The 22,553-nt window shown below is 38.6% G+C and overlaps 1 protein-coding gene across 2 annotated transcripts in view; it reads left to right on the forward strand.

Annotated features, from left to right (window-relative positions):
• AGBL1 (AGBL carboxypeptidase 1) overlaps window positions 1-22,553 on the forward strand; it is a 554,941-nt gene that overhangs the window by 525,206 nt on the left and 7,182 nt on the right. The window lies entirely within an intron of this gene.

Raw genomic sequence — 22,553 nt, forward strand, 5'->3', positions numbered from 1 at the left:
GAAACATTACGATTCCCCTCATTTTCAGATGGCAAACCTGAGACACAAACTGGCCTGATATGACCAAAACTGGTCAAATGGAGAACTAAAAAGAACAGCTCCAGGTTTTGAATCCTCAGCCAATAGGACCGAGTAGGTCAGATTTTCCTCATTTGTGAACTAATGCAGTGGACTCTGCTGCTAATGGTGTTATAAGCCTGTTTATTATTATTGCAGACAAAGTAAAAAAAAATATGTAGAAAGTGCTTCCTTGGCCATCTCCAAATCTATAACAATATGATTAGCAAATCTTGTTGATTTAATTTTCAATACTCACTCGGCAGTTCAATAGGCAGATCTAGTTCTATATACTCAGCCCCATGTGATATATTCATTCTCAAACATGCAAATATTATACACCTCATCTCATTTCCCCTCTACATACAGTCAGCCTTTGGCCGCAGTGTCTACCAGACGGTCGGCTTCCTAATTAGGAAGGGATCTGGCATTTGTCTTTGTGACTACACTGTGTAAGCTCCAATTTGCTGCCAAACCTTGGGTCTCCACAGGTGGGAACAGAAGAAAAAAGAATTTTGCACCGGTTTCCTTTCAAACATAAAGTTTTCATCTCTGCAGGAGCAATTAATTTTCCCTGTTTAAAATGACAGAGAAAATGCTTATCTCTTGCTTTTCATTCTAAGAGCTGGCGGATACAGTGTGGGAGCAAAGGCCTATTGGTCTTTCCTGTTTCCCTGCTGAGCCAGATGAGTTGATTTCTAAACAAAATTCTCAGGATTCTGTAAAGGAGTTAGTAATCTGGCTAATTACTATGAAGTGCCAGATGATATTAATAATGAGAATGAAAATTTTAAGAATCAATTTTTATTCAGTGGTTTTAAAGATGTTTGAAAAGCTCTGTAGTCTTCATAAATTCTGCTTTTCCTCCTTTTTTATCTGATGTTATTTTTTTTTTGGCTCCATCATAGTAAAAACTATAAGGTACTATAGAATAGTACTCAAGACACAGTCTTTAAGATCTCATAGCAATAGTAGCTATGTAACAACCAGCAGTGGACTTGGAAGCAGAGCCCTGGGTTCAAGATATGGCTCTATCTCCTATTACGCATGTGAATGGTTTGCCCTCTCTGTTACCAATCTGTAGGATGAGAACAACATTTCCCCTAACAATCTGACAGATACCTAATGAAGGTCAAGTCAATTAAAACCATGGGAGTTCTTTGTTAATTGCAAAGCCCAGTATACCTGTATGCGTTATTTCCTATAAAATGATGTGAAATGCCTTTCTGGAAGGTGACTCTTTTTCCAGTACTTCCCAATTCTTTCCACAGAGAATGGTAACAGTCTCAGGAGTTACTCAAATATGAGAAAAAATAATTTTTAAAAATGTAGACAGTAAGGTTTTTGGAAAAAGTCATGGTGCCATGTCTGTCAACTTCAATTTCCTTATGTGCAAAAGTAAGTAAAATGCCTTACTTAAAAAACAATCCTAGGATTATCGTGAATTATATATACATGTATATTTATATGTATGCACTAATATATACATATATGTATGAATTAATATATAATAATATATAATATATACATACGTAGGTGGGTATGTATATACACACCCCCAGATCCAGCTCCAACATCACCCCCAGCCCCAGCCCCAGCCCCAGCCCCAGCCCCAGCTCCAACTCCAGCCCCAGCCCCAGCCCCAGCTCCAGCTCCAGCCCCAGCCCCAGCTCTAGCCCTAGCCCAGCTCCAACTCCAGCCCCAGCCCCAGCCCCAGCCCCAGCCACAGCCACAGCCACAGCCACAGCCACAGCTCCAACTTAGGCACAGGTCCTGGGCCAGGTCCACGGCCAGAGCCAGTGGCATCCCCAGCATCAGCCACAGCTCCAGCTCCAGTGCTAGACCGATCCTTGCCCAGTGCCACCTTGCACCTCTCTGGAGAGGGAGCAATGGTTTTTCTTCTACGTGTTTCATGATTTCTCTATTTATTCATAAACATTTAGATTCAATAAAAGTTAACCTTTTATCCCATCAAGCTGTACCATGGAGGCATATATATACAAACATAGTTGTGTATATATTATATACACATATATAATTATATATATGTTTTATATATAAATGCTTTGGGGCCAGAAACCAACACAAAATAAGTACTAAATGAATGTTAGTTTCTTCTGATACTGTCCACTCAATCTGTTTTGAGGAAAGCCTCTGGTTCTTTTTGAGGCTCCATCAGAGTAGATACATGGGCTCCCTACTATAGGAACCCAGAAACACTAACTGCCACTTGAGTACCGGATGGTAAAGGTTCTGGAAAACTCAATGTGGGACAACCCACATGGAGGAGAAGAAGTAGGGGTATTCTTTGCCTCTCTCACTGATCTAGGGTTAAACTTTAGAGCATAGTTTTTTCAAATAATTTTTAATGCAAAGCATATTATTTATGAAGTACATTTTATGCAGCAACCCCATATACATAAACATGCACACATACAATCAAAGATAAACTTTTTGATTTTACTGTTGGTATGATATGCTACTTCCTGGTATATTCATCCTATGATCTTTAAATATAAGATTTTATTATACCCTATCTGGTAGCAATCCAACAGTTTAAAAATGCTTCTTTAGAGGGTCTCCAAACATGGCATTCAACACCACAACTTCATTTTTCCTTTCTAAGATGTCCCTATCCGATAAGTAACAAAGCCAACTGTTATTATTTTGCAAATAGAAATTGAAAATAGAGAGGTCATAAACCAGGACTGTGACTTTTGAGGAGATAAAAAATAAAGAACAGAAAAAATACATGCTGGAGCCCCTGGGTGGCTCAGTCGGTTAAGCTTCTGCCTTCAGCTCAGGTCATGATCCTGGGGTCCTGGGATTGAGCTCCAAATCGGGTTCCCTGTTCAGCGGGAAACCTGCTTCTCTCTCTGCCTGCCACTCTGCCTCTCTCTCTCTCTCTCTCTCTCTCTCATTCTCTGTCAAATAAATAAAATCCTTAAAAAAAAAAAAGAAAAAGAAAAAATACATACCTTGTTCTTTCTTGGACTTTTTGTTATTGACTCCTAGAGAAAAAGTCCCACAATTTTCTTCCACCTAAATGCCAAGAATCTTTTAATAGCAATGAAAGTGTGAAATCAATCTTGGGCCTCCCCACACTCTGCTCAGGGCACCCACTTCATCAGGCTCTGCCACTGCCACCATAAATAACATCTAGGTCTCATAAACATGCCTGCTGCATGGGACAAGCCCAGAGCAACATCACATCTCTGTATCCAGATTGTGGGTGACAAATGTGCCTGTTTCCCTTAGACACACAGCATGTTCTTTGCCACAATTTAATTGAATTTTTTCATTAAAAGATTTTTTTTTAATGGAAGAAGATTCCATAGAAGAAGAGGGGATGAGTTCGTAATTGGGATTAGCATTGAGCCTCATGGCTTTCTTTTTAGTGTCTGACTTACATCTGTTCAAGTCAGTTTGTTTTATTAATGCTCACTGGCCTAAAGCTACTGCCATGATGTTAAAGATGCAATGTTAGCACAGCACTGACATATAGATTTGTTTCCTATGAGAAAGAAATTAACGATTGCATAGGATATTGAACTCCTGGCTTTCCTCCAACTTTCTGGCCTCTCTGTTCAAAGGCTGGATTAAAGATGGAGGTTAGCAAGGGATTCCCAAGGGGGTTACCATTAAGAATGGGGTGGAGATCGTGAAAATCTAGGCTGGAAGATCCAGGATGAAATATCACCTTACCTCAACATGAGATTTGACTTCCTGTCCATTGCTCATCCTCCACCAGCTGGCAATTTGTATGGACCATGAGGCAATTTTTAAAGAAAGAAACAAAGTGGTCCCTTGACTCCGGAATCATCCTAGCAGCTTTGTCAGACAGAATATAGGATTTTATTTACCTTAAGTACTGGGGCCCTTCTGTAGCCAAGTGTAAAAGAGAATATAACCAACTCTAGTTTGATCCAGACCAGCATTTGCAGTCAAGACAACGAAAGGTGGAACATTCAGATTCAGTTTCTAGCGAGCTGCCATCTTGGATTCAAGTCACACAACCAGGAGGAGGTACATGTAAGCAGATGGGGACAACGAGGGAGTCAGGACTCAACTACAGGGGAAGGTACTATGGAGGATACATGGAAAGATCACATCCTAGTGACCTGGTCCGTGGTTCAAGGTAGGACTCCAGGCCCAACAAGGAATCAGGTGGCTCATGGAAGCCAGGTGTAATCAGTAGCCTAGAGGTGATGCTACTGTGGGTTCCCAGAGCTACATTCAGGTTGAGTGCTCTGGATGTAAGAAAACTGATTTCTCTGAGATCCTCCTTTCTTATGGGAGAGAGTCTCTGCTGGGAATAGTTGTCACGTTGTCACTGGTTTTGGGTCAGGGAGAGATTAAGCGTGTAGCTGACCAGCCCGGAGCTGCTATCACATACCAGCATGTGTGCTTTGGGCTCATTGGTTTCCTCATTTATAAAATGGAATAATGACACCTATTTCTAGGATTGTCGAAAGGTTTGAATGAGTAGCTGCAGGCTAATCATGTGGCATAGTGCCTGGCACAATGATAACAATCCCAAGAGTGATATAATGTTTATTGTCATTATTAATATTAATTTTCCATTCCTTGGGTATGAAAGAGCATTCGTGGACTAATTCTCTCCACTTATCTCACTCACTGGGCTTTAAGAAAATCTTCCCATATCCCTATGATACAGGGTGCATGGGTCATCTACCAAATCTCAAACTTTTATCTGATCAAATGTATTAAAAAATAACTAATCCCTTCCTCTCCTCCTTGTGTTTACTGAGGGCTTGTCTAGCTTAGTGGGCTTTAGTCGTCCTAGTTGCTACTCAACAGTGGATTAGCTAAGGAAATCTGAGTTACAATCCCTGTGAATGAACAGGCATGGCTGACTCCCAATAAAATTTTATTTACAAAAATAGGCAGTGGGCTATAGTTTGAGGATATCTGTTCTAGAGAAGAGCATTCTTCTCTCCACAAGGCCTTACCTCCTTTTCCCTGGGCCTCTTACTCGTGGCCCAGTGCTGTGTCTCTTTCCACTTCTCTTTCCTTCCCCTATCTTTCAATCTTCTGATATTCCTTCTGTACTCCTCTCTTTGATTTCCTTTTCTATGTCCTCAGTCTCTTTTCTCTGTATCTCTTAGTCTAAAGTACTTGCTCACCATATTGTAATATAATCCCTCCACCTCAGATCTGCCTACTACTAGACTTGCCTAAAGCTCTATGGTTGAGTGTTTGTAAACTTTTCTGCAGTGCCCTATACCTACCAAGTGCTCCATAAATTTTAGCTAATACACTGCTTAAATTGAGATATTTTAATCATTTTTTCTGGAATCTCTATACCTGGTCTTCCACCCAACAACCTCCACAGCAGCTGTTTTTCAGAAGCACCTCATCACCACCATGTTTGGGCTTGTCAGCATCAGGGATGAGGTGCAGCCTCTGGGATGGGATGCTCTGAGTCCCAGCCCCTATCTGAAGAGCACTGTGCTGCTCCAGTCCATATAGCATGACTGGTCATAATAGGTGAACAAAGAAGCCCTGGCAGGAGCTGGGATAAGACACACAGGGAGCAAGAGTCTTTCTGGGAGAGTCCCAGGGACGGGAAGCCATCCACAGGGCTCAGGAGGAGGCATTCAGCCCAAAAGACTATGTCCAGCAGGAGGCAGCTTCCTCTCTATATCCCCACCCCATTTCTCCTGCCTTGGCTCCTCATCCCTTCTAGGAGAAGGGCTCCTTCCTTCTGTTTTGCAGAATGACTCACGTTCAATTATTCCCATCTTGTTGGCCTGACCCCTATCAAGGTAGAGCTAAGAAAGGTGTCTGACTTCCCAAGTCCCTGGAGAAAGCACTCCTCCAGTTGTTAAAGAGCTACTCAAGAGACATCTGGTCACCTACCTCATATGATCTGTTTGGGAAAAGACCATACCTGCTGAGTGTGTAGTCTTGGAAGCCTGCTATAATTTTGGCTCCAGAAAAGGTAGAGTCGAGCTTGGCCTAAGGCCAACTTGTTCCTCATCTCATAGGTAAGACATTTCCTCCCCCCACTTCTTCTTGGCTCCTTGCTAATTTCACTGATGCACAAAGCATCCATTTTTAATCTAGCCAAATCAATTACAAATGTTACAGATTGTAATTACCCAAGGAATCCTGAAAACTAATTAATACGCAATCTGCACAATAAATTACCCCTTTCCTTTGGCTTTATATTCCAAAACACTCTTCTGAGGAGGCAGATAAAGAGTGTGGCTCAGCCTTGCCACTGTGAAGCTGCTCTTTATTTACCTGTACTGTGTGTTTTGGGGTGTTTGTCAGAGGTGGCCATGGGGTCATCTCTGGGCAGCAGCCACATCACTTTTTACTACTTTGGTGGAAGTTAAAGGTTATCATGAACCCTGTGCTGTCATCCCACCACAAGGAGAAGCTTTGATTTACTTGGGAAAAATCTCGGGGGAGGCAATGGAAAGCAAAGAGAGCAGGGGGATTTTAGAAAGGAAAGCAGAGTGCCATGTTTCTCTTGGCCCTGGCAGTAATCAGAGCCTCCTTCAGTGAGAGGGTCTGTCAGAGAAGAAACTCAGATGCAGACTTGGGAAATTTGTGTTTTTCTTTCTTTCTTTCTTTCTTTCTTTCTTTCTTTCTTTCTTTCTTTCTTTCTTCTTTCTTTCTTTCTTTTTTTTACAATAACAACAGACCAAGGAATCTTTAAGTCTGCTGAATTTCAGCTTTAGGTACCATTAAAGGCTTTCCTTGACTGAAGGGAAATAGTAATGCAGATTCTAGAATTTTATCAATAATAAAAAATAGGAAATCAGCCCATTTACAGAACCTATAGGCTTAAAGTTGAGGACACCTTTGCCTAGGACTGTCATCCTCCATTCATGGAGGTGTTATTCGGAACAGTTAATATAATTATCAGGACAAAAGAAGTAACTGGGAAGCAAAGTTGTAAACATTCCAAGCATGAAATCAGAGGATGGAGAAATTTAGAAACAATTTCATGTGTCAAGAGGGCCAAGGATGGCTAACAAAAGGAAAAATGTTCTTTGAATCTGAACAATAATGAGAACGTTCCTATTCAGGATATCCTGGAAGTGGTAACGGTGGTGTGTGTTTCTATGTGCACAGTTGTATGTTTGTGACTAAATATGTGCATGTGTGTGGGTGAGTATGGATTTGAATTTTGGGTAAGTATGTGTGCAATTGTATGTACATGAGTGTAGGCACGAGTGGGTGACCATGCACATGTGCAGATGTGCTATGTATGTGTGCATTATGGGTGTAGATGGTGTGTACATGTGTGTACATGTGGGTGTGAATATAGGTGGGAGAGTGTGTGAACCTAAGTGTGTGCAAATGTGCATTTGTGTGTGTATGTGTGCATATGTGTGGGTGTGTGTGAATATATGAATTTGCATGTATGTAGGTAGACATGGGAGTCTGCATACATGTAGCATGTGTATGTGCATAAGTGCATGTGTATATATGCGTGTGTGTGTGTGTGTATAGGGAGCACTGACACACACTAGGTCAGATCAGACCCTCATCACTGCTCCAGCCTCCACTCCATGTTGTCTACACAGATGCACGTTTCTCATTGCAACTGCACATTGCACTGGCCGCCTCCCCGACTAGGCAATAGGCAGGGCAGAGCAGGGGAGAGACTGTGTTCTTCCCCCACACCCAGCAGCTGGCCCTGAGCCTGGCTCCTGGTAGGCACTCATTACACATGTGCCAAGTGGAGAAACTGCATATCATACAGATGAGAATGGGGGATGTGAGGCATATCGGGCAGGCAGACTCATCTTACTCCTTCCTCATCACATGTGCTAAGTTCAATTTTGCAGCTTTGGGAGTCTGGGTTTCGTTGCCTTCTCCCCCCCTCTTTTTTTTGCATGTTTGTTTTTTAAAACAGAAATATATATATTCTTGAATTAACATGGAATCAAACATGAAATAGAGAATAACTCCTATAGGAATAAGAAGAAAATATTTTTAAAAATAGTGCTTTGTGTGGGAAGAAACTTTAGCTCATATAAACATTATCAGTTTCTTTTCCTGAAAATCTCAGTTATCCTGATGATGTCTGCCTTTCTCCCTCCTCATGTCCACCGGGTTAGCTTTTAGTTTGGTTTGCAGATGATTCGGGAGCCTATCAACCTCTCCTTTAAACAATGCTTTTCTGAAGACAGCCATTCTTTCTTGCCAGTGTCATTGCAATAACATTCCAACTTTTCCCATTCTATTTTCCCTTCTCCATACTACTCACCTTGCCAAGGTAACCTTTCAACAGAAAGATCTTAACTGTATTAAGTTCAAATATCGCTAGTGTTTGGATCTCTCTTGATCTCAAGAAAATGCCATTTTTTTACAGCTCACCTAGATACCACCATGTTGCTTGCAAGTCTGTGGTGGCATCCGATGACGACATCTTATATTTTTTTGAGGAGACATTGCTAAAACAGAGGAGACTCTGTTTCTTGATCACTTTATCAGAACTGCATATTCCAGAGTGGTATTTCAGAACCGTATTTCCCATAGATGCTATTTACTGGATAACAGAGAACAGAGAATAACAGCAGGGCTAACAGAAATGCAGTGTTCAAAGCAAATAATAAAACATGTCAATGCTTACATTTAATGCCTCCCTATGTTATCAATTAAACTGTACCCTTTCTGACGTCAGTACGTGATTTCTCTCACTATGGAATTGTCACAACCTCCATGCCAGTCTTGATGCTCCTAATTATTAGCTGAATGACCTTTGGCAAGTCCCCTAGCCTGTTTGAGCTTCATTTTTCTTATATAAGAATTAGGCATATAAATAGCACTTAACTCATTGGGCTTTTCTGAAAATTAAATGAATAGTGTATATAAAGTGTTAAATATGATGAATAGCAACCTACTGAATCCTCTACGAAGTTGGGCTGCTCTTGCTCTTCTGGATCAATGCAGGGTCAAGTCTATTAGGATCAGACTTCTCTTGGTCCCTTGTGATACTTCTATAGCTACATGGCAAAACTCCAGGGGGCAGTTTCTCTAAGTCCACCTAAGTCTGAGAGGAAGGGGAGACCGTTCTATAAATTCTCATGTATTTAATAAGGTCTTACCCCCTCTTAAAAAAAAAAAAAAACTTAACCTATTCCTTATGAAAATGTTACTACATTTTTCTTATTCTCATATGACTTAATGTGGAGAAATTTTAGGTAGATTTTCTAAATTTGAGCGATTATTGCCAGGGATGTGAATTCCAAAATGAATCTAGTCAAGGTGCTAAGTTGCTTTGTAGTTAATAATTCTTGCTTCATTTTGTGAGAAAATATTGGTATTACACTAAGTTTTTAAATAGCACATATAATTATACCCTCATTAATGATGTCAAATATTATTATTTAATACATTGCTCCAATTAATTATGTTTTTAAAATTAAACAGCTAATCTCTAACAAGTTATATTTAAATAATTATGCCTAATGCTAATGGGATAAAGAGTGTACTCCAGCATTTTCTTTATAAACACAAAATAAGATGACCTATAAAAATAAGTCTGACTTCTTTTCCTTGGCTAACCAGCCCCTTAGCTTCTGCCCTATTCCCTCAGTTTTGTTTCCAACACCCCAAAGGGTTTATGCGTCATGACACTGGGCCTTTATATGTGTTACTCTTCACCCTGGGGAGTCCTATCATCCCTTCACCTGGATGGAACTCACATGTTCCACCCCAAGAGAAAGCCATCATGCCTCTCTCTGATAGATTTACTTCTTCCACACCCTGAGCTCCCAGGGTGCATTGCCTTCTTCTCTACTAGAACATTCTATGCATAACAGTGTAGTGGACCTCTGTACATCTGACCCCGTCAAGCCAAACTCCACTCCGGGGGTCTTCTGTATGCACTTCCCAAATAATAGCACCCAGTATGTGGGAAGTGGATTAAAGGTTGTTCCTCCTCCACCTTTTATTTTCTAAATTAATGAATACATACATGAATAAAATAAAATCTCTAGACAATCAATAAATGTTTATTGCAGGAATGAATGGATTAAATTAGTAACTCTAAGATACTAGATATCTAGCTTTCAAGTACAGTAGATGTGTTTTACTGTGTTTTATCATTATTGCCATGTTAATCAGTAATTAGAAAGTGAAAATACTACCTGATAATGCTACCAAATGACGATAAAAATCTATGTAACATGTGCTATTTTTACTTACATTAGAGGCTTTTGGGATGCCTGGGTGGCTCAGTGGTTGAGCATCTGCTTTTGGCTCAGGTTGTGATCCTCGGGTCCTGGGATCGAGTTCTGCATCAGTCTCCCCATGGGGAGCCTGCTTCTCCCTCTGCCTATGTCTCTGCCTCTCTCTCTGTGTGTCTCTCATGAGAAATTAATAAAAAAATCTTTAAAAAAAAGAGGCTTTTGAACAAAAGGTATAATAATAAAAAACATAGTTTATAGGTAACGTGCAAAATAACTTTACATCTATATAATCTGTCTTTTGTTACAGTTCTGTTACCACAGTATCATGGCTTTGTTAAATGCTATTTATTTACTCCTGCCTTACTTAGGCCAAATTTCTATGATATATGGTATACATCAAATTACATTTTATTTTGAAAAAATCGTATAATATATTTTATTATGATATTTAAAACTATCATAGCCCTTCCTACAGCGATTTTATTTTGTGACTTCTTGTGACAACCTTTTTCTTGGCTTGCTTCTGACAGGACATGTCCTATGGCCCGTCATGGTTATGATCATAGAGACTGTCTTCTATTGAGCTAATGATTTGAGATTCCAAAATAGGCCGTATTTGTCACTTAACATTACAACTCTTTTTCATTAACCCAATTCAAGCTGTGCCTAGTTAACTGCTCAAATCAAAATGCTTTCTTGAAGGTCAACAGTCATGTTTAGGGTAAGATTGATTCTATCCGTTGATACCCTATTGAATTCCCTTAGAATTGCATGTGGCATAAATTAAAATTGACTTGTTAGGGTTAGGGCAACCTCCTTCTGAAGGCACTAACAGCTTTCTCTCACACATCTTGTGAAAATCCTTGATTTCTTAGCAGTCTGCTTGTACAACATGGGAGTCTATTGTAAACAATATATGTGTTTTAAAATTTATTTGATGTACAGAGTGGCAATCCTTTTTGCAATCAAGAAAATAGAAGATAAATAACCAATATCGTATAATATCTGATAACTTATCTGCTTCATATTTGTTCCACTTATCCTGTAATTCCTCCCACTGATGCTTATGGCACTGGCACCCATGATCACTCCACTTGATCATCACGTAACTTCATTTTCAGGAAACATATGTGTGGTCAAAATGATAACCTACAGATAACTGCAAATGTACTACTTTTAACCAACGCAGAATCAGACATCCACAAACTGGTGTTTTTCACCCCAGACTTGATGGTAGGTGATAGCATATATGGTTCTGTGTTCAGAAACCAATAGCTCTGTTTTTTTTCCCCTACAACGGAGATCAGAATTCATTGCTCTGTAAACTCCTTGGAATCCCTGGGTGTTTCAGAAGGCAGGGAGATTTGATTGTGTTCTTACAACAAAAAGGCCTGTGTAAAGAATTCTTTTAGGCTGTAACAATAGCAACACAAAATCCTTTTATCTGAAACCTGAGAGCCTGATAGAAACATAGAATTTGGGAGACAGCTCCCAAGATAACAAAATAGAGTCTTTAAATAGCAGTGCCGATTCTGTTTTCCCATGTAGACTCTCCACCTTCCACCCCATCCAGCAAATTTTGAACTTCTAGCCATGTCTTCTTTTTTCATTTTAACGGTAAACACGATTCCAGTTCTTATATTCCTAGGGCAGAAAACACAAATATTTGCCTATGGCAATGCAAACTGGTATCTCATGTAAAAACATCAATTAAGTTGAATTTTAGCAAATGATCTTGTGAAGAAGTGGCCCATTCTAGCACTGTCACTTCTGCAGTTTCAAAATTTAAAGTATGAATTCTCTTAAACACTTCCCTGCTTCAATATTTGTGGCAGGCCAGTGGAAATCACAAGAGGCATAAGACTATTCCTAATCTGGAGGTAGAGTGCATTTTTCTTGTGTTAGGGAAGGGAATTTTTTCTGCCATTCTTTAATTGGTATTTATTTTGAGCATTTTCTGTATATAAAGCAAGGAGTAAGAACTACAAAACTACACATTAATCTGAAACACATCTTTTACCTCTAAGGGGAAAGTACAGTGAATAAGACAAATGAGTAATTATTTCTAGAGTGTATAATCATGGACTCTCTATCGAGTAAATAACATTTAGGGTTGATCTTCAGACAGATGAGGGTTTCCATTATCAGTGGTGAGAAGGAGAGCATTGCAGGTAGAGTCCACGTGAGCCAAGTCAGAGAAAAAGCAAAGCCTCACACGGATTTGTGGAGAGACAAGAGACCAACTTTAATGGAGGCATTATATAGGAGAATATAGTTTGAAAAGCGGGATAAAGAAATAAGCAGAGATCATATTGCAGGAGCTCCTTTTCCCCCAAGTATGTAATATCAAGTCTCTATAATACAAGTATTGATATAAGCCCAAACTCTATTAACTTAAGGGGTGGAGAAAGCAGCCAAGGTTTTCTGAGAGCTCACAAAGTACCCATTGTGAAAGGTCATTGCTTACAGTATGTGTTTAAGATATTGATATAAGTAAAAAAACAACATACTGTTTCTATAAAGACTGCTTCATAAAAGTAATTTCCTAAAACAGAAATAATAGGATACATATATGGAAAGATACATATGTCTATATGTCTATCTGTATCATTATATCTATCTATCTAGGTTCTTACTTTATTTATTTATTTATTTTTTAGGTTCTTACTTTAAAACGTTTCCATCATTTGAACCATAAATCTCAGGTTATTTAACTGAAATATATTTGAAGTATAACACCATGTAAATTTAAGGTATACAACATGTGAGTCTGCTACACTTATATACTGTAATATCATTGAAACACCTTCTTTACTACTAGCCTACCTAACCACTTAAAGCCACCTGTGAGCTCCAACTGCACACTCGCCAGTGCTTTTTGTTCAGCTAAGACTCATTTCTCCAGAATTGCTTAAGCCTCTGCCTCAAGCTGTGTCCCGCTGTGTTCTCATATGAGGCTCCCAGTTTCTAATAGGTACATGCATTCTGAGTTGAGAGAGGAGACGATGTTTGTAGAAACAGGAATACCACCTAAATCAAAGCTATACAAGTCCTATAATACAGTCCCTTCGGAGAAGAGTTTCTGACGTTGTGCTTCAGAACTGCTGTTTCCTTTCCTTCTAATTCCCTGAAATTTTTCCAGCACCCACCACAGATTCTTCCTGTTACAGATGACACCATTTGGAGTCAGGTATCTCACAAGATACTGTGGAGTTTATGAAGCTCTTTATAATACGAAAGGACTTCTACAAATCTCCCATTAAGTTACTATGATTGGGAGAATATATATATATATATATATATATATATATATATATATAAAACGAACAGGAAAAAAAAAAACATGTCCCCCCAACCCAGGCTAAAGGGATCTGGGCACAGAAGCATAGATTCACAATGCTGTGGAGAAACCCCAGTAAGCTGTTAATTTCCCATCCATTTATTCTATACCCTCTGGTGAAGAATGGAGTGGAAATGAAACAAAGAAAAGGAATTTAAGGATACCGTCTCTCACCCCTCCTGCCACTGGTACATGCCAAGGATGGGAAAAAGAGAGGGTGCATCCTTGTGAAAATCTCAAGGTTTTGGAAAGCTGGTTCTTTATCTTTAAGCTCAAGGAGTCCATAACTTTATTCCTGGGACCAGCGGGGGAAAGGAGCAACATGGACTGTGGCCCATTTTGTCACCTCCGATTTTATCAGACGGTCATTCTCATTACCACCCATGCTTACTAGCCACATGCATGTGTCTGATTGTATCAGAAGTGACCTCAGCCAGAATTATATCTGGGCTTGTAGGCGTCAACAATCTGAGGAGAGAAGATGGTAACCAAAGAGGATCCAAATACAAAACGGAACTTTCTGGGGACAGAAGAAAGTGGAGTGATTCTAAACCTCAGCAAAAATGGGATTTCCTCGGTGACCTCCATGGAGACATCAATTGGTCTTGGACTTTGTCATCTGTTTCCTTACCCTTAATTTCCTTAAATGTGCTCATGGCCTCAAACTGCTTTAAAACTAGTATTCACTGTCTGTACCACCAGCACTATTATTTGCATGTCTTTTGTGAGCCATTATGAGTCAAAACTGTTCACCAGAACATAAAATCATGTCAGAAAGAGAAAAATGTGGAGGAGTTTAAAAATGAGCACTTTCTGGAATAAGGGAAGGGCAGAATGGCATGCAGTTTTCATTGGCTAAGAGCAATAGATGGTGTGGGTTCCCACTGTGAGACCAACAATATATAAACATGTATAACATTAAGAGTTCTATAGCAAATAAGTGCAGAGAGGTACTTAAGGAAATATGCCTGTAAAATTGTGAGTCAAACATAAATGCCCAGATTACCTTTTAACTTTTCAAAGGATCAAAACCTATATCCGCATTTTTAAATTTCTTAATTTGTTTTGTTTTTGCTGAGAAATCACCCCAGACCTTTTCCATCACATAATTCATCCTTGAAATGTTGTTTCTTTTTATGTCTGATAACCAGGTTTATTTCTTTGTGGTTTTGAAGCATGTAAGAAAAGGAAAGTCCTTCTAATATAATATTGGGATGGTGATACATCTTAGCAGAGAAAGTTGGGACCAACCCAAAGTTACACTGAAATCTAATTGATTTCAGCAAATGTGTACTTCTCTCAGATATTCTACTTTCTTCCAGACAATGAAAAAGTGATCTTTTGCAAGATTTTGAAATGATGACTGTTACAGTGTTACAGTGTAAGTGAATGAGACACCACTACAGTTTGATTGTTTGGTACCACTGTAGAGTGGTTTTTTGGGTTTTGTTTTGTTTTGTTTTGTTTTGAATCATTGAAACTTACATCATACCATGCATTCCACTGCTCAAGGGAATGTAGCAAATGGCAAAATATTTCAGCTTGCCCCAGTATGTTGTAGCTCTTTAGCAGTTACCCACAAATATTCAATAGGATGTATTTGGAGCTGTTCCATGAGAAAACACGGTAAGAGCTGGTGCAAAGCAGATATGAGAGTGAGTATCTTTTAAACAGTGTGACAATAGAGCCTGAGCAATACCATCATCATTCATTTCTAAAGTGACAAACTGACTTGCTCATGATACCTCTAGTCAATTGGCATCGGCTCATCATGCTCCTGAATTGGATAGCTATATGGGTTAGGTTTTATAAAAGATTTCTTATTTATTCATTCATGAGAGACACAAAGAGAGAGGCAGAGATACAGGCAGAGGGAGAAACAGGCTTCCTGTGGGGAGCCGGATGTGGGACTCAATCCCAGGACCCAGGATCACCACCTGAGCCAAAGGCAGATGCTCAACCAAGTGCCCCACCTATATGGGTTAGTTAATTTCTCTAAGTCCTTTAGTGACAGAGTGTGGCCAACCACACACCCCAGACACCAACTCTGTCTACCAGGTGAATTTCTAAAGCGGAAGACTGAGTAAAATATGATTTGGCTCAGTGGTACTTCATCGACTATTCTAGATGAATAATTTAAAGTTCATATCTGAAACCTCAGTGGAGCCCTCAAAAATCTTCTGTCATACAGATTTTTCAGCTCTTGATTATTCTCCATGGTGAGCCAGCACCTTACATATGTTTTTGCTTTTGTTTTGTTTTTCCAAGCCACTTAGGTCAACTCATTTATCACAGAAGTTATGAAAACTTAGGGAGAGAAAGCTCTTGCTGACAAACTGGTTTCCTAAACACCTCACACACACCATCTTCATTTCCCTCCCCCCCTTTCTGTGTGTGTGTGTGTATTTCTGTCCCTGCTTTTGTTTTCATTCTTTTCTCACTAATGCACTTTCATCCTTTTTTTATTCTGTATTCCTATTTTTGTGATAAATTTGGACCACATCACCTGCATGGACTCACTTGTTCATTAAGAAGCAGGAGATTTAGGGGTGCTTGGATTGTTTAGTCCGTTGAATGTCTGACTCTTGATTTCAGCTTAGGTCATGATCTCGGGGTCATGAGATCAGGACCTGGATTGGGCTCCGCACTCAGCATGGAATATACTTGTGATTCTCTCTCTCCCTCTCTCTGCCTCTCCCCTGGTTCATGCTCTTTCTTTCTCAAATAAATTAATATTTTTAAAAAGAAGTAGGACACTTATTGCTATGAATTTTTGATGAGAATGGCATTGGACTTTTTCTAGACATCTAGACCACTTGATAGAGCCCATAACTTTGATTTTGGCTGAATTAATGTCTCTTCCCATTTCTTCCTCAAGCCAAGTAGATTTTATACATCAATATTTGTTGATTGAATTGAGGGACACAGAAACCCTTGCTCTTATCTAATTATACATCTTATATGCCATGTGTAGCTTTAAGATATTAAGAACATTTTCTAAATACCCAAGATCTCTCTTTTCCCAACTATAAAATCATAAATATCACCCCATAGATGTGTATATTTGTTTGCATTTTAAATGAAATGAAGTAAATGCAAATCATTTGGCATACAGTAGGTGATTAGCAGTGCTATTTTTTCCCCTTTACCAAAGGTGTCTGGTGCTTTTCTCTGTATACAGGAAATTCTCCATTACTGGGGTTATTTTCATAAGCAAAATCAACTGCCCCTTCCCAGGAAAATAATAAATTATATCCTTCTTCGTAAAAGTGTTGAATCAGTGACAGACTTTGTGATGGTGTGAAGAAGTTGGCAAATGGGAAACTCTAGGGAATCCCGCTAATTGTTCTGGGTGATGATGGATGGTGAGATATTCATAGTGGGCATGATCAGTATCTTTACATGTTTATGTGTTATCTATTGGGCTGCTGCTGCCTCTCAGATAGGGCACAGAATTCACACAGCTCTGCTCCTGCAGAAAGTAAATAGAGGGTCCAGTATGAAAAGTACGGTTTGAACAGTATGTACAAATACTCCCCTGGGACACATCCACCCCGGGAATTTGGTTGCATTTTCTCCTCTCCAAAAGCCAAAGTGCAGCAGATGCATTTCGAAGAGGCATTTGGTGGGCTCAGCTTTTTCAGGAGGGAGATGGGTGATAGTCTGGGGAGAACATGTAGGGTAAGTACAAGTGTCTGGAATTTTAAAAGTGTTCTCTTGCTGCTCAGTAGGTGGCTGCCTCTTGAGGTCTGGCATTCACCCAAGTCTTTAGCATTACCTCAGCATTTAAAGAGAAAACAAGTGAAAAGAGACTCCACAAAGCTGCATTTTAAACAGCATCAACATCAAGGAATGCCACAGGCTGGATTTGGTTCACCCTGTTAGCATGCAGAATTATTTTGCACTATAGAAAGCTGTCTTTTCCCAACCAAGAAAACAAACAAAACAAAAAAGGCAGAACTAATTAAGATCGTCATATCTCAATAAATATGCAAATGCAAAATCAAAACAAAGAAATTCTATCTATCACATCATAAATTTGCAAATTGCTGTACTGGGCTGGCTTGGAAGAATTGTGAGGGATAGAGACTCTTAATAGCTTTGCTTAGAAACTGTTTGCCAGCTGCATTTATTGGGTTTATATGCGAGGATGAAGATGATGAACTTGCCAGTATAAAAAAATATTTTCATGCTTTATCTGCAAACACTATGGAGAAGGAAGAGGAATAAAAATTCAGTAGAGGTTTTGTGCTATGAAATTTGCTTCCCCTTATATCATTTCAAGAAGAAAGCTAGTGGGATGCCCATTTTATAGATGAAGACAGTGAAGCTCAGAGAAAGTAAATTTCCAGTTTCTCACTGGGTATTTGGAACCAAGATTCAAACCTTCAATCACTTGAATGACTCCAAGTTTGGGTTTTGTTTCTGGTTTGTATTTTTCCTCCTGTACCACGGGATTCTCCAACACCACCCAAAGCGACTTTTGAATGTGTCTCTAAGCTATCAAAGCATCCAGGTGAAAAGGAAGAAGTAAAATCACTTTTCAGGTGTTTTCTCCATACACTTCCCGCATCTGGATATTGAGGAGCACCCTACCACTGGAAACAGTTTGATTTCTGCATAAATTTAGTTCCTTTCATTTATATTTAATGTAAGTTGTATATGATGGGTCCTTCTTATTGAATTCATCAGTTGTAGAAAATAAGAGAGAGAAGGAACTAAATAGCTGAATCTGTAAGCTGCAGAGAGAGCAGGTCCAGCTTCACTTGAGAAACTCAAGCCTGCTCTCTGCCACGTAGAACGTTGGTTGCCCTTAGCAGGTTCTCCTTGGACAGCAGAGCTTTATTTACTGTATTGGGCTAACATTGGGGTGAGGCTGTTTGTGAGGGTGGGAAATTGCCTGGAACAACAAACAGCTAGGGAGATGGGGCCAGTCTGGCACTGATGAGGTTTTCCTCATTGCCTTGGAGATGAGGACAATGCAACTAGTAGTCTGGCAACTAGCCAAGGGTCAACAGACGTGGAATCACTTATTAACACTGACAGTGATATTAGATAGTAACACATGTCAGAGAGACGAGTCCTGCTACATGCTTGAGCAAGTGAAAGAAAGGAGAGAGGCCACTGTTCTTGCTCAAGATTTCAAAGAGGAGGTGGGATGCAAACTTTGCCTTTGAGTTGGGGTAGATGGGCAGAGATGTCAAGGACAATTTTACTGCATTTGACTCAATGTGAGCAATTCTGTTCAAAGGAAATGAGATAATGGACTGAGTGGTGGCAGGATATATATAGCGAGCCTGACTGACCCCTTGCCAGGGACACCTGCCATACCAGCAGTTTATCTTCTTTATCCATCCCATTTCTATCTTTTCTCCACCCCCCTGCCTTTGCTCCCTCCCTTCTTTCCTTCTTTATTTTTCTCTTTCTTTCCTGTTGTCTTTTTTTTTTTTACATTTTCTCCCTTCTTCTCCCCAGCCTTTCTCTTATCTTTTGTATTAAAAACATTTTAGCATCATTTTTTTCTCACTAAAACAATAATTTTATGGCATGTGCATATATTATATGTATATAATATAATATTAGAAACCATGGAACCCATGGAAGTTTGCTCACTCCAAGGCCAGGCTGGGCAGTGGCAAACATCAGGTCTGCCCATATTCTCTTGGTCATTGATTATTTTAACTCACTCTATTCTTACTGTCCAAGTGCAACTACAGTCAGACTGTAGAAGGATATTTCTCATATTATCCCATGTTTAGCAATTTTTTTCTACAAAATTATTTCTTGAGACCTTGAGATCTTATTTCTTCCTTATGAGTTCAATTTCCTTCTTGTAGAAGTACACACATTAGCGGTTCTTTCAAGGATGGTCCATGTGTGGGAAAATTTATTTATTTTATCCTTGTTCACGAAAAATAAAGTCATATTTGTTTGTTTTAGTATGGAATTGCAGCTTGGGGCTTGTTTTCTCTTGGCATTTTCAAGGCGTTAACTCACTGTTTTGTTTTTTGGCTAGGTGTAACATTTCTATTAGTTTTTAAACCTTTTAAAATCCTTTTCTTAGGTTTTTAGGTTTTTTTTTTTTAGTTTGGGTTTTTTTATATTTTAAGTTTAGATTTATAGAAAGTTTTTTTTTTAATTTTTATTTATTTTTTATTTTTTTTTATTTTTAGGTTTATAGGAAAGTTGCCAGGATATCACAGGGAGTTCCCTTTACCTAGTTGCCCCTATTTATTTGTTTTGTGTATGTGTGTGTTTTAATGGGAAATATGTTGTTCTAAGTGTCATTCACTTAAGGGTAATCTGCTTTTTCTTTCCTGATTTCTCTGATTGGCCCTTTTTTATAAAAGATTTTTTAAAAATTTAATTATTTGACAGAGAGAGAGAACATACACAAGCAGGGGGAGCAGCAGAGGGAGAAGGAGAAGCAGACTCTCCACTGAGCAGGGAACCTGATGTGGGGCAGGATCCTAAATCCCTGGGATCATAACTTGAGCCAAAGGCAGACATTTAACTGACTGAGCCACCCAGGTGCCCCTGAATGGCCCTTTTTTTAATTGATGCTGATCTGGTGTGTATAATTATGGACTTTCTTTGTTGCCTAGATTTTCCTGCATTGCAGAGTATTTCTTCAATTTGAGAACTACCAACCCCCCATTATCTTTTTGAAGATTGCCCCTTATCAACTTAACCTAAAAATCCCCTATATACATCTACTTTCTTATCTATGAATTCTCTGTTTAACTGTGTCTTTTGTGCTGTTGAACCACTCCACTGAGCTGATGATTGCACTTTTCTTTTTTTTCTTTTAGAGATAATCTGTTCAGCTTCTGAATTCACCTATTTTTTTCTTCAAAAAGGTCTTATTCTTTCATTATGTTTCTGGAATGTATTCTAATCCCCTAATCATTTTAAACATCCTTATTCTATTGTCTCTTCCAAACTGTCATATTATTTCAGGTTGTGGGATGTCGGTTTTTGCTGCTGTTTTGTTCTTGGTGAATTATTTTCTCATATGATCCATAATTTGTTTTTGTGGGTACACCTTCAGCAGGATGTATCCTTCACCTCCTCCATGGGAATTCCATAGACCCTGGGTTTTGAAAGAATACCTACGTGGTAGTTTTATGCTTATTTCTGATTAGGGTTTTAGGATTTCACCAACTAGAATCACACTGTTTATACTCACAGTACAATTTTGGGGTTCCAAATCATCTGTATCATCTGTTGTTTCCCATTTCTGCAATAAAGTTTCTAATTATTACATTGTTAACATTCCTTTCCTAAATTTAAGCCTCTATTTCCTGTTTTTATTTTTGAACTGATTGTATTATCTATTGACTCATACTGTAAATGAACAAAGTTTCTAATTTGCATTTCCTTTGGACTCATACATTATTTGTATTAGTTATAACATTGTTTTTACATTGGCAAGATTTATAACATTTATATTCTATTTTATAAACATCAATTCCAGATTAGCCTTACATATTTAACATATATCTACAGTTTTCTGACCATGGCTTTCCCATTTCTGAGATCTTTATTCTGTTCCATCTTTGAGTTGCTTAGATTTTCTCGCATAAAATCTTCCCTTAGCCTCAGCCTGTACCTTTCTAAGGAAAACAATTAGCTTTCTATTTCTTGAGGTCTTGTATGTTTGCTAATGTCTTTCTTTTGCAAAATCTCTTGATATTTTATAAAATACAAAATCAAAAACTTCCCTAGTGGTTGAGTTGGTTTTGTACTTTGGTCTTACCTATGTGGATAGATATCTAGGCTCTCTGTCCTATTTTGTTGATACGTGTCTATCACTCTGCCAGAACCATACAGTCTTGATAACTGTAGCTATAGAATATGTCTTGAAATTGAGTGGAGTGATTCCTCCCTCCTACCTTATTTTTGTTTTCAAAATTGTTTTAGCTATTTCTAGTTCCTTAGCCTTTCCGCATGAATTTTAGCATAACCTTACCGAGATCAACAAGAGTATTTTTGGAGTTTTGATAAGAATCATGTTAAATTTGTCTACCAATTTGGGGAAAATCACCATCTTTACAATGTTGAATCTTCTAACCCCTGTATGGTTTTCCATTTATTGAAATCTTGGATTTCTGTCATTAGTTTTTTACATTTCTTAGTATACGAGTCTGGTATATGGTTTGTTCTGTCAACATGTAGGTGTTTCATTATTATTTAGTGGTTATAAAAGTTTAGTGATTTTAATATGTTCATTTTTACTAACTGAGGTATAATTGACTTATATGTTGATCTTGTTACCTATGACTTCATTGACCTCACTTATAGTTCTAGGGGTTATTTTTTGTTTATTTGGTTTTTGTTTTTGTATATTCCCAAAATAGAGATGGTTTCATTTCTTGCTTTCTCATATATTTTCCCATATATATGCTTTTATATTCATTCCCTGCCTCACTCTGCTGGCTACAGCTTCTACTACTGTGTTGAATGGCAATGATGACAGTAGAAATCATTGACTTGTTCCTGATCACAGGGAAAAGCATTCAGTCTTTCACCATTAAGTACACTATTAGCTGTAGGTTTTCATACACATTTTTTATCAAGGCCAGGAAGTCTTTCCTTTATGACTATCTTTTCTGAGAATTTTTCTTTTTAATGGATGTTGAATTTGATCAAGTGCATTTTCTGCATAAATTTATATGATCATGTGATTTTTCTTCATTAGCCTGTTAGTATATGGCTTCTATTAATTGTTTTTTAATATTGAGCCAGTCTTAAATCCCTGGAATTAACTCCATTTGGTCAGGGTGTAGAATTCTTTTTTTTTTTTTTTTTTTTTGTAATGCTGAACTCAATTTGTTAATAGTTTGTTAAGGATTTATATTCATGGGGGATATTGGTCTGTAGTTTTCTTTCCTTCTTCTTACTGTCTTTGTCTAGTTATAGTCTCAGGGTAATACTTGACTCATGAAATGAATAGGAAGTATTCTCTCTCCTTTCAT

This window comes from Canis lupus, chromosome 3 (genome assembly GCF_003254725.2).
Source record: "Canis lupus dingo isolate Sandy chromosome 3, ASM325472v2, whole genome shotgun sequence".
NCBI lineage: Eukaryota > Metazoa > Chordata > Mammalia > Carnivora > Canidae > Canis > Canis lupus.